Consider the following 13351-nt stretch of genomic DNA (forward strand, 5'->3'; position numbering starts at 1 on the left):
CATGTAGCCAGGTTCTGAGCTGGGATGGTGCAGTGAGCTAAAAAACGGTGATGGATCAAGCCCTGATCTTTTGACTGGGTAGGAGTGTTCTGCTTAATTCAGATACTCTGTCCATCACCACCCCCTTTATGAATCGTTTTGGCCACCACAAGTGTGGAAGGGTATGCTCAGATGTGAGTCCCTTGCTCACTGCACCATCAGGATTCAAGCAAGCCGGGCCGAAGACGGCTGTAATGCCAGAAACCGGTCCCCGGAAGCTTGTTTCCTTTCCAGTAAAGAATTGGCTTGGTAGTTTGGTCTGCCCTGTTCCCATGATGCACTGGGCCAGGGTCAGACTAATTTGCATGTAGCCAGGTTCTGAGCTGGGATGGTGCAGTGAGCTAAAAAACGGTGATGGATCAAGCCCTGATCTTTTGACTGGGTAGGAGTGTTCTGCTTAATTCAGATACTCTGTCCATCACCACCCCCTTTATGAATCGTTTCCGCCCACAACCAGGCGGCGGCCATCTTGAGGCGGCTCGGGCCGCGGCGGTGATCTCGGGGGCAAAACGAGGGGTGGGCACCCTCGACATTAAAATAAAATAGATTAAAATAAAATAGAGAAGCCCCCCAAGGCCCCCCCCCCAAAAAAATTTCCCCGAAAAATCGCGGGGTGCGTGCTTACAGATATATAATTTTTTTCTCTTTTAATTTTCTCAGGAACTACTGTAGGGATTTACACTATTTAACCAAAAGCGTGATCTGCGTACCAGACTCTACCATTTTGACAAGTTTGGTGTAATTCCGTTCAGCGGTTCAAGCTGTAGCCGTGTCTAAAGGTCCTATGGAAATTAACATGGGGAAAACACGTTTTGGGACCCCCCTTTTTTCTCAGCCCCACTTGACTAATCCCCCCAAAACTTTCAGGGAAGGAGAGGAGCAGAGCGGGCCATCTTCTTTGAGAAATTTGCGAAGATTCATCAACCAGCGCCAAAGTTATTCCCAATAGAATGTTGCGGATTTCCTATGGAAACTAGGTCCTAACTATATATACCTACTGGCGACCGCCAGTAGGATATATATATATATATATATATATATATATATATATATATATATATCCTACTGGCGGTCACCAGTAGGTAGTTATAGTTAGGATCTATTTTCCATAGGAAATCCGCAACATTCTATTGGGAATAACTTTGGTGCCGGTTGACGAATCTTCGTGAAATTTTCAAAACTGGTGGCCCGCTCCGGTCCGCTCCAGTCCTGGAAGTCGCGGGGTGGTTTGTCAAGCGGGGGCCGAGAAAAAAGGGGGGTTCCAAAACATGTTTTCCCCATTCATTTTTCTATGGGAACCTTTAATCGCAGCTACAGCCCGAACTGCTGAACGGAATTACACCAAATTTGGCAAAGAGGTAGCCCTTGCTTCAGACTCGTGCCTTTTTGTTAAATGGTGTAAATCTGTTCAGTAGTTTTTTAGATATTAAAGGAAAAAAATACATATATATCTGTGGGGGATCCTAACCACACATCTCATTGGCTGTCAGCACTTCATTTAAGAAGTGTTGGCAGCCATGTTGGGACCAATATACATGATAGCACCTCATTAAAAAGCATTGCCGTTAATAGAAGCTTGTAAGACTTTAGTTACATTATAAATCATTTGTTAATGGTACCATACTCATTTTAGGAATTGTGGTACGTTCTAAGGTGATTTTACCACGTGAAAAAGCCTTCTGCTGGGATATCATGGATCATGGATCATGTTTGAGAGAAAAATATTTTCTCAAGCTTTTCCCAAAGAGGTTTGGAAGGTGATCTATAAGCTAAACTACGAGCATATTTTCTGTAAATTCACATTATCTTTCTCAGTCTTGTGAGAATGAAGTCAGACATTCTCTGTAAAACATGTACATCAAGGGCAGAGACTGTCAGTTGCTATCAACGAACTGATGCCAACCAAGTTCAACAAGCTAAGGGAAATATTTATTCCAAACTGATGGCATGGCGCAGCACAGATATTATTTCAATGGACGAATACAAGTTCATGAAAAAGGAAAACCCTGTAACACCTGTTGTGTATTTCATTCCCAAGATCCACAAAAACTGTGTACTTCCACCTGGTCGGCCTATCATCTCTGCATGCAATAGTATTTTAGAAAACGTGAGCAAATACGTTGACTTTTTTTTGCAGGAGTTTGTTAGGGCCTTACCCTCATTTGTACTTGATACAGGGGACTTTCTGAGTAAGATAAAAGATGTTGAATGGAAACAGAGCTACTTGTTAATTTCACTTGATGTAACCTCCCTATACACCAGCATTTTTCACAGGGATGGCTTGAGAGCAGTCCAACACTTTCTAGACTCAAGACCAAGTGGCTTAGCTGAGCATACACGCATGATTATTTCTATGATTACCATGTGCTTGGAGAACAACTTTTTCTTATTCGGCAAGCAATTATTCCAACAGATGAGGGGTGTCACAATGGGGGCCTGCTTCTCTCCCAGTTATGCCTGTTTACATATGGGTTACTGGGAGGAGCAGGTTCTCATGCCAAGTTACACTGCAATCATGCACACTAAAGTTGTAAGGTGGTTAAGGTACATTGATGACCTTTTTATAAACTGGGATGGGTCAGCCAATGAGACCAATGCTTTCATTTCACAGCTTAATGTAAATAACTTAAACCTACAGTTCACTGCACAGATAAGTGTGACAACCGTGTGTTTCCTGGATGTAGAGGTTTTTCCCAGCGGGGGGAAACTAGAAACTAAGCTATACCGGAAACCAACTGCTGGCAACAGTATCCTCCATGCAGGTAGCCATCATCCTGCCCATCTCATTAGGAGCATCCCTTATGGGGAAATGCTCCGTATAAGAAGGATATGCAGTGCAGAAAGTGATTGTAGGTCAGCCCAACTAGCCTGTAAAGCAAGATTTTTGAAAAGAGGATACACAAATGATTGCATAGACAAGGCCATCAGTAGAGCAAATTCCAGAGACAGAACATCATTGGTGTCTAGTGTGACTCAGAACAGAACCATATCTTCTCCAATTGCCAACAATGAGACCCGACTTATCCTAACATTTAATAACCAACACTTGGTCATTAGAAGTATAATTAAACGCAACTGGACATTAATTTCTAGTGACCCGGTGTTAGGCAATCTAGTTAAGGAAAGTCCCAATATCACCTATAAACGAGCCAGAAGTATGGGTGATTGCCTAGTCTCTAGTAGCCCAGAAATCAGAACCACAACATCATGGCTAGATTCTAGTAGGGGTTTCCGCAAATGTGCCTCTCGTAAAGCTTGCAAAAATGGAGTCAGTAGGAAGGAATATTCCACTCCATTTAGTGATAAGCCTACTGCCATCAAATGCCAATTAACATGTCGAACAGAATATGCGGTGTACGTGCTGGAATGCCCGTGCGGTCTGCGTTATGTTGGCAGTACGAGACCGCAGGTATACAAACGTATTCTGCAGCACCTCAGGGCAATAACCAACGGTGACACTGCTTACCCTGTGGCTAGGCATTTTGAAGAGGTGCACGGCAAGAATCCCTCAGAACTAAGATATTTTGTAATTGATACGGTGCCCCCTCAGAGGAGGGGAGGAGACCGTGAAGCAATGTTGCGCAGGTTGGAGACAAGACACATTATCTTACTAGACACCAAGACCCCTAATGGTCTGCACGCAGGGGAAGACTGTCACACTTATTTGTGAACATGATTTTTTCATATTAATTGTAAATTGTAAACATACTAATAGTCCATTTTTATTCCTAATTTTCTATCAAACAGCATTGTTTTTAAACACATATCTTTTAGCTAGTTGCACTAATTTACACTTGGTAGCACTTATCTTTTATGCCAATATCTATTGCAAATTTTTGCACATATGCCTGTTTTAGCTCATGATATGTCAGTTGTTGTCTCGTTACTTGGGGCAACTGAAAGGAGGTACAATCTGAGTTTATATCAGTAATGGTGGAGCAAAATTTATTTTATTATGAATCAGTATAGGAATGTTATTTCTTAGGGTTGCTGCTATATTTATAACTTTATTTATATTTGTATTTATGCTCAAAATTCACATTTATTTTGATATGTATATTAATAATTATTTATTTATATATTTATAAATGTATTTATATGAGTGACCGCCATTGTTTACCTCTGTATTCATACAGTAATGCCTTTCGGGTTCTCATGAGTTATTCCTAGAATTGACAGGCTCGTGGTTAATTGCATTTAAGCATCAACAAGTCAAGACAGTATGTTGTTTATGTCTATTACTAGCAAGATTTTTTTCATTGGCACTAGCACTTTAAATTGAGCACATACGCCCCTACACGTTGTCATGTGATCAAGGCCGTGGTCGGCCGAAACGCGTAATGGTGGTGTGGCGTAGAGCAGAATAAAATGACCAGCACCAATTCCTGGGTTCGCCTCGTCATTTTTCTGCGTGACTGCTGAGACGTTTTGTATGCCATATATATATATATGTGTGTGTGTGTGTGTGTGTGTGTGTGTGCATGTATGTATATATGCATATATATATATATATATATATATATTCACTGAAAAAACATAGGTTTCACTCCAGTTATAGTTAGGAATTAGCATTTAAAAAACCTATTAAATTCACTGAAAAAAACATAGGTTTCACACCAGTTATAGTTAGCTGGAAATGTTACTGGCATAAAACCATTGAAATTCCCACGTTATAGTTAGTTGGACTCACTATAACTTGCGTGTGCAATGCACTGCTGATGACGTCACATATTACATCACTCATGACATGGTCAGTGACATCACTCATGACATCACTGAGGACTCCATCCAGTGAATGTGTGTCTTTCCGAAAAATAAATATGTGTTATATATGTATATGTAAAAGTTGATGGAAGAATAAATGTTTAAATAAGTGTTTACATGGATGTTTTTTTAAAAAGAAATTGATTGGTTAACTGGCTTATTAAGTGTATCTTAGGCAATACATATATTAGTGAGTAATGTTTAAATATTTAAATATAAGGATTAGTGTTTCACTTTGTGTATAAGTGGCTGCATGGGTTGGTGAGTAGCTACATCTGTATGTATATGGGTTATTAGATGTTTTAATATCAGTATAAGTGTCTATATGGTTTGGTGGGGGTATTACTTAGCACATAGATGAATGAATGACTGACTCTCTGTTTGTATGTGTTTTGAAGACAGCATATGTGCAGGACTGTATGGGTGGATGAGTGTGTATCTGTGTGTGTTAGTGGATGAATGACTGTCTCACTAGTGTCTTTATCAGTAACTACATATGTTTTAATCTAGTATATGTGAATATTGATGTATATAAGTGAGTATATGTGAGAGTAAGAGATTGTTGAGAGTTCCCGTTTAAATAAGTATGTGTTTCTATAAGTGATTGTTTAAGAGAATAAATATGTGTAAATTTCCTTAGAAGTAAGGTGGTAGTGTGTGTATAGCTCTATATGCAAATAAATGGATGTTCAATAGTTTATTTGCATGTGTGAGTATGTGTGTGAGTAACTTTTGGATGACTGCCGGTGTGTAACAGGATGTATAGGTGTATCACTACATATGATGAGTGAGTATATGTATGAGTGACTATATAGAACTGTTTGTGAATGAGTGAATGTGTATATAGATGGTGGAATTACTGAATTGGTTGTTGTAACTGATATGGGTATCTCCATTTTTTTGAAAATTTTAGTTTCTATTTTTGAATATGTGTTACAAGGGTTACATTACAGTGAAAGGAGGTCTGTCACTCTGTCACAAGGATGGTGTCATCAGTGATGTCATGAGTGATGTCACTGACCATGTCATGAGTGATGTAATATGTGACGTCATCAGCGGTGCATTGCACACGCAAGTTATAGTGAGTCCAACTAACTATAACTTGGGAATTTCAATGGTTTTATGCCAGTAAAATTTCCAGCTAACTATAACTGGTGTGAAACCTATGGTTTTTTCAGTGAATTTAATAGGTTTTTTAAATGCTAATTCCTAACTATAACTGGTGTGAAACCTATGGTTTTTTCAGTGAATTTCAAAGGTTTTTTAATAGCAAATCTCTATAGGTATGAAAAGTAATATTTTTTATAACAAATTATATATTGTATAATTATGTAATAGTATTTTTTTAATGTTTATTTATTTATTTATTTATTTATTTATTTTGCCCAGAGCGCTCCCGGGGTGCCAGGCACTACAACCATGAATGGCACAGAAAACCTCTAATTCTACACACATATCCCTCATGTTAACCAATTAAAACTCTTCCCTCTCTATTTTCAAACCAACACCCTTCCCCCCTCAGCCTTTTCTACCTGTTACCATAGCAACTCCCTCCTCACTGAACTCTCAGGTTTAAAAGTTTATTCTACAATGTTGCAAATGAACTCAGCAAGGATGTTTGACCTCTCAATACACCAGCTTATCCGGTGCAATGTTTCTTTAAATGACTTTTTCTTAACCATTCAAATTACTTCTTTCACAGAACAGAAGCATGCACCCTAACTTTCAGTTTTCAACTATCTGAATCCACCAATCATTGCTTGTGATTCAAGAGCACTGAAACTCCACAGTTTTTTTTTCTGCAAACTCCTACTGTTCCAACTGCCATTTTATTCCTACACTTCATCTGACTGCACCAGAACCTCCTCTCACCATGTATTCTGTCTGGATTATTGGACATAGCTACATCCACTGGGCTCAAGGGTATGCAGCTATCAGAAATTTTCACAACCTTGATTTACCAAATGTAGACATCAAGTGGATTGGCCAGAGAGGATTGAGATGTCATCAATTGATACCATTGGTGAAAACCTTTTACCATCTGCCACACCCTGACCTCATAATTTTGCACTGTGGTGGAAATAACCTAGGCACTTTGACTGGGGTAGGTCTGGAAATGCTTTTAAAGGACACCTTTGGGCAATTGATGACACTTTTTCCACAAACTGCCTTGGTATATTCCAATATATGCCAAAGACAGAAATGGAAGTGGTCCAACCAATTTTGTCCACAATTTGAGAAAGCACGGAAACATGTGAATAAATCTGTTTCTGCTTACATGAGAGACTATGGAATGGGTTCAATATACAACAATAACTTGCGTTACAACATGCAAGATATCTACAGAGGAGATGGTGTGCACTTCTCAGATGTGGGGAATAGAATATTCCTCCTCAATTTAAGACTGTGGATTGGAACCTACTTGTAGGTACCTAAATCAGCGACAGAACCCAAAAGCTCTTTTCAGGGCTACCCTACCTCTGATCACTCAAACTGATTACTTTACTCTAACTTTTTTCACTGTTTTTCACCAAAGTACGCTCCCCGGTATGCGTACCGGGCGCTTCCCCCGTGAAAAATGTTTATTTATTTATTTTTGGCCTATATGGGCCTCCTAAGCCCCCCTCAGAAAACCTAGGGGGTCAGGGGGTGTCTACCGTGCCCCCTTTTACCCATTCCCAACGTTGTTTGTCCTCCATCTTGTGTCTCAATTCTTCCGAAACACAAGATGGAGGACTTCCGTAGCGCTGCCGGTGCGCGTACCGGGGCGCTCACCGGTAAGCGCTCCCAAAATTTTTAAAAGGTCATTTACATAAAAACCTCTGTAGAGATGTTCACCATATATAGAATAGGCCATACTACATACCAGTCCCTACCATTTTCCCAAATTTGGTGATATTCCATTCAGCCATTTAGGCTATAGCCCTGTCTAAATATCCTGAGGTAAATTACATGACAAAAACACATATGAAAGTGTTAGAAATTACAACCAATTAAAATGTTACTTACATTTTGTACTTTTATGTGCTGACATTTGATTTGTTATGTACATGAATATATATAAAAAAAGAGAGGGAAACACAGCCATTTTGACTAGTACTTCCTGAAGTACATTTGAAAAGGATTTTCACTGAAAACTTCAACTGCTTTCACAAATGTAAGTTGTTAATTTGGAAAGGGAAGTATGTTGTGCACTTTAAGTTAATTTGGGAAAACATTTTCTGATAGTTATATACTATCCCTCTGTAATAGTTATAGATTGAGATAGGCTTCTCTGTAATAGTTATGGATTGAGTTAGGCTTCTCTGGTATAATTATGAATTTACTTAGGCTTCATCACATGCACTTTTTAATAGTTCTACTTCCTGCCTGAAACCATACACTGCCGAAAATTTACTTCACTGTTAAAAACTCAGAAATACCTGTCTGAACTTAAACCCAAAAGTACCCTAACTCAACTGATAAAGTTATTTTTTTATGCAATTTACAGAAAGAAAATGGAAGAAAAACAACAATCCAATGTTATTTCTTTCGAAGTAAAGATTGAAAACAATCCAGATGAAAAAAAAGATGTCTTGAATTTCATGGATGACTCTATAGACCAACAATTAATTGACTGTTTGGAACAAATAGAATCATGCAATGATAATTATGAGGAAATTCCAGACAATATAATGTTAGAAGTTTTATTAAATTTTGAAGAAGAATAAATTTATATTTATTAATCAAAAATTGTTTGAGACATTATTCATTTTTATATGTAATTCATGAAGTACTACCAAAATGATTATAATATAAAGTGAGACTTATAGTATTCTGTGCAACTTTTTTGTCTTACATAGTAAGTTAACTCATTTTCATCATCATAAGGGAGCAGGATAGACTACACATGATCCCCTAGGCCTTCTCAGGGAGTGCTTAAAGTATCTATTTCTGCTTTCCTGACAGACTATAATATGGATTCCATATACCACAATAACTTCTGTAACAACATGCAAGATATCTACAGAGGAAACGGTGTACATTAAATTTAAGACTCTGCATTGGTACCTACATGTTGGTACTTAAAACACCCAAACAACACAACAGCTCTATTCAGAGCTACCCTACCTCTAAGCACTTTAAATTAATATTTTACTGTTTCACTGGGTTTTCCCCATGGTACGCTCCCCGGTACGCTACCCGGTGCGCGTACCGACCGGGCGCTCCCCCCGCGAAATTCGGAAAAAAAAAAATAATTTTTTGCCCCGCGGGGCCCTTTTATGGCCCCCACATCAAACCTAGGGGGGTCAAGGGGGGGTCCACCCTGCCCCCTTTTGGTCATTTCCCCCTTTGTTTTTGCCACCTCTTTTGTCTCGATCCTACCGAGACACAAGATGGCGACCGCTCCGGACTGTTTGGAATGTTGACAGACACCTGAGAGCCAATCAGCTTCCGCTCGCGAACTCGCGTTGCGCGCTGGTACGCGCCCCGGTGCGCGTACCGGGGCGCGCTTATAGATATATATATTTTTGGGGACCTAAATTACTCAAAATCCACTGGAGCACATATCTTGAGACATAGCAAAGGCACATTGGGCTACCAGTCCCTACAATTTTGCCAAGTTTGGTGGAAATCCATTCAGCCGTTCGGGCTAAAAGTGAGTCCAACCGCCCTATGGAAATTAACATGGGGAAAACACATTTTGGGACCACCCTTTTATCTCGGCCCCCGCTTGACAAATCCCCCCCAAACTTTCAGGGAAGGAGCAGAGCGGAGCGGGCCATCTTCTTTGAGAAATTTGCGAAGATTCGTCCACCGGCGCCAAAGTTATTCCCAATAGAATGTTGCAGATTTCCTATGGAAAACAATCCTAACTATAACTACCTACTGGCGACCGCCAGTAGGTAAAATATATATATATATGTATATATTACCTACTGGCGGTCACCAGTAGGTAGTTATAGTTAGGACCTATTTTCCATAGGAAATCCTCAACATTCTATTTGGAATAACTTTGGTGCCGGTTGACGAATCTTCGCGAAATTTTCAAAACTGGTGGCCCGCTCCGGTCCGCTCCAATCCTGGAAGTCTCGGGGTGGTTTGTCAAGCGGGGGCCGAGAAAAAAGGGGGGTCCCAAAACATGTTTTCCCCATTCAATTTTCTATGGGAACCTTTAATCGCAGCTACAGCCCGAACTGCTGAACGGAATTACACCAAATTTGGCAAAGAGGTAGCCCTTGGTTCAGACTCGTGCCTTTTTGTTAAATGGTGTAAATCTGTTCAGTAGTTTTTTAGATATTAAATGAAAGAAATACATATATATCTGTGGGGATCCTAACCACACATCTCATCGTGACATCTGATTGGCTGTCAGCACTTCATTTAAGAAGTGTTGGCAGCCATCTTGGGACCAATATACATGATAGCACCTCATTAAAAAGCATTGCCGTTAATAGAAGCTTGTAAGACTTTAGTTACATTATAAATCATTTGTTAATGGTACCATACTCATTTTAGGAATTGTGGTGCGTTCTAAGGTGATTTTACCACGTGAAAAAGCCTTCTGCTGGGATATCATGGATCATGGATCATGTTTGAGAGAAAACTATTTTCTCAAGCTTTTCCCACATAGGTTTGGAAGTTGATCTATAAGCTAAACTACGAGCAAAGTAGAAAACTGAAAGTATTTCCTACTAAGGATACTGTAGTAAATGAGGAAATTAGGAAACTTCATAACAAATAAGTCTCCCAAGATGGCCGCCAGAGACAAAAGAGCCAAAATGTAAAACAAAAATCACCCAGATGTAGCCCAAGTATAGCCCAATGACAGAATGTCCCAGAGTGTTCGAAAGAACAACTAGAGCGCTAACAGTCTTACTTATGACAAAAGTATGGAACACTTGAAGCCATCTTGATTGGAATAAAGTGGTAACACTTAAAACATTTAATTTGCAAAGGAACAAAATGAGGGGCTTCATTTTGCCGTAAAAATTATGATTAGTGCTGCAGAAAGAAAAATTAGGGCACATTTTGACTTTTCAAATCCTCTTCCATTTCATAAAAAAATTCTAACATGCAGACTGAAACATGCACTTTGAATACCAGCAGCAGAGTTCCCTGGTGAGCAGTAGCTTTACTACAGTGATCTAATGAGCAACTAGAGTGCTAACATTCAGAATTGATGGCAAATTTGTGACACATCTGAATGCCCTCTTGATGGAACCAAAGTAAACAAGCATTGAAAAGGCAATAGGTCTCGCCCTCGTTGAAGTTAAAGCAATTCTGTTTGTAATTAGCTGGCTTTTTAGCTTTGCTTTTATTAGTGTTTTTCAAACTTTCATGTATATAACATGCATATATGTATATGTATATGTATATGTATGCATGCATTTATATTTTTATTTATATAGATATGCAGATTATATATATATGTTTACATATGTATGTATATATACATTTATACACATACATATATATATATAGAAATGCACATATATGCATATATCCATGGGATATGTGTGCGTGCAGAGAGTGGTAGAGAGGCTAGAGGTGTAGAGGTAGAGAGGTAGAGGTAGAGAGGTAGAGGTAGGAGGTAGAAGTAGAGAAGTAGAGAGGTAGAGAGTAGTAGAGAGAGGTAGACAGTAGAGAGTGAGTCATAGAGAGTAGAGAGTAGAGAGTGGGGAATAGAGAGTAGAGAGTGAGGAATAGAGAGTAGAGAGTGAGTAGTAGAGAGTAGTAGAGTAGCAGAGATTGAGTAGTACAGAGTAGTAGAGAGAGTAGTAGAGAGTGAGTAGTAGAGAGTAGTAGAGAGAGAGTAGTAGAGAGTGAGTAGTAGAGAGTGAGTAGTAGAGAGTGAGTAGCAGAGAGTAGTAGTGAGTAGTAGAGAGTGAGTAGTAGAGAGTAGTAGAGCAATAGTAGTAGAGAGTGAGTAGTAGAGAGTGAGTAGTAGAGAGTGAGTAATAGAGAGAGAGTAGTAGAGTGAGTAGTAGAGAGTGAATAGTAGAGAGTAGTAGAGAGTGTGTAGTAGAGAGTGAGTAGTGGAGAGTAAGTAGTAGAGAGTGAGTAGTAGAGAGTGAATAGTAGAGTAAGTAGTAGAGAGAGTAGTAGAGAGTGAGTGGTAGAGAGTAGTAGAGAGAGTAGTAGAGAGTAGTAGAGGGAGTAGTAGTGATTAGTAGAGTCAGTAGTAGAGAGTGAGTAGTAGAGAGAGAGTAGTAGCAAGTGAGTAGTATTGTATTGTATTGTATTGTGATTTGTAAAGCGCGATTGCTGCCCAAATGGGCGTCCAAGCGCTAGAGCATGGATAGCCGAGCTGAGGGTGGCGGAGACTGAGATTTAAGTGGGCCTGGCAAACAGAAAGGTTTTCAATTGTTTGCGGAATGAGAGTAGGTTAGGGTTGGACCGGATTTGTAGTGGGAGTGAGTTCCACATTTTAGCGGCCTTTAAGGAAAACATCCTTCCTCCGGTCCTGGCTCTCCGTACTCTTGGGACTACGGCCAGAAAGGCCTCCGTGGACCGAAGGGGTCTATTAGGGTGGTATTGAGTGACCAGTTTGTTAATGATCGCTGGACCTGACTTCCAGAAAGCTCGGTGGGCAATACATAGTGCCTTGAAAGCCACTCTCTGTCTCACTGGGAGCCAGTGTAGGCTGCTCAGTGCGGGTTTAGCAGACTGTGTCCTTGGAATCTGTAGCAGGGCGCGGGCTGCGCAGTTCTGGACCACCTGTAGCTTTCGCATGGACGTCTCAGGGGCACCCACATACAGGGCGTTGTTTGAATCCAGCCGGGACTGAATCAGGCCCTGAACTGCCACTTGTTTGGCTTCCATTGGGAGGAGGGGGAGGACTTTCCTTAGAGTTCTGAGTAAGCCAAAACAGATGGCGGATAGTTTTGTAGCCTGGGTGGAGAAGGAGAGGTTTTTGTCCAGCCATACTCCTAAGCTTTTTACACTTTCTTTGGGAGTGGGAGGGGTGCCCAGACACCCAGGCCACATGGAGGGAAGTGACGTGGGTGATGCGGGACCTAAGAGCATGAGCTCGGTTTTGTCTCCATTAAGTTTCAAAGAGGAGCATGTCATCCACTTTTTAATGTCCTCTAGACAGTTCGTCAGACTTCCTGAGGTGTGACCGGCGCCCTCCTGAGTCATTGAAACCACTAGCTGGGTATCGTCAGCATATGATACGATTTTTATACCCGAGGGTTCGACGAGTCCAGCCAGTGGTTGCATATAGACATTGAAGAGCGCGGGGCTTAGTGAAGAGCCCTGCGGTACTCCACAGTTCAGGGGTTTTCTGGCTGATATTGTGTCCCCGTCAAAGATCTGGAAGGATCTATTGTGCAAGAATGAATCAAGCCATCTTAGAGCATCGCCTCCGACACCGATGTTGCGCAGACGGTTCAGCAAGGTGGCATGGCTGACCGTGTCGAAGGCTGCGCTTAGATCAAGGAGGATCACTGCCACTGATCCTCCCTGGTCTAGTATCCTTCGGGACTCTTCGGTGACTGTCAGCAAGGCGGTTTCAGTACCGTGTTTGGGTCTGAATCCTGTCTGGGATGGGTCAAGGAGTGCA

The sequence above is a fragment of the Lissotriton helveticus genome, chromosome 3_1 (genome assembly GCF_964261635.1).
Source record: "Lissotriton helveticus chromosome 3_1, aLisHel1.1, whole genome shotgun sequence".
Lineage (NCBI taxonomy): Eukaryota > Metazoa > Chordata > Amphibia > Caudata > Salamandridae > Lissotriton > Lissotriton helveticus.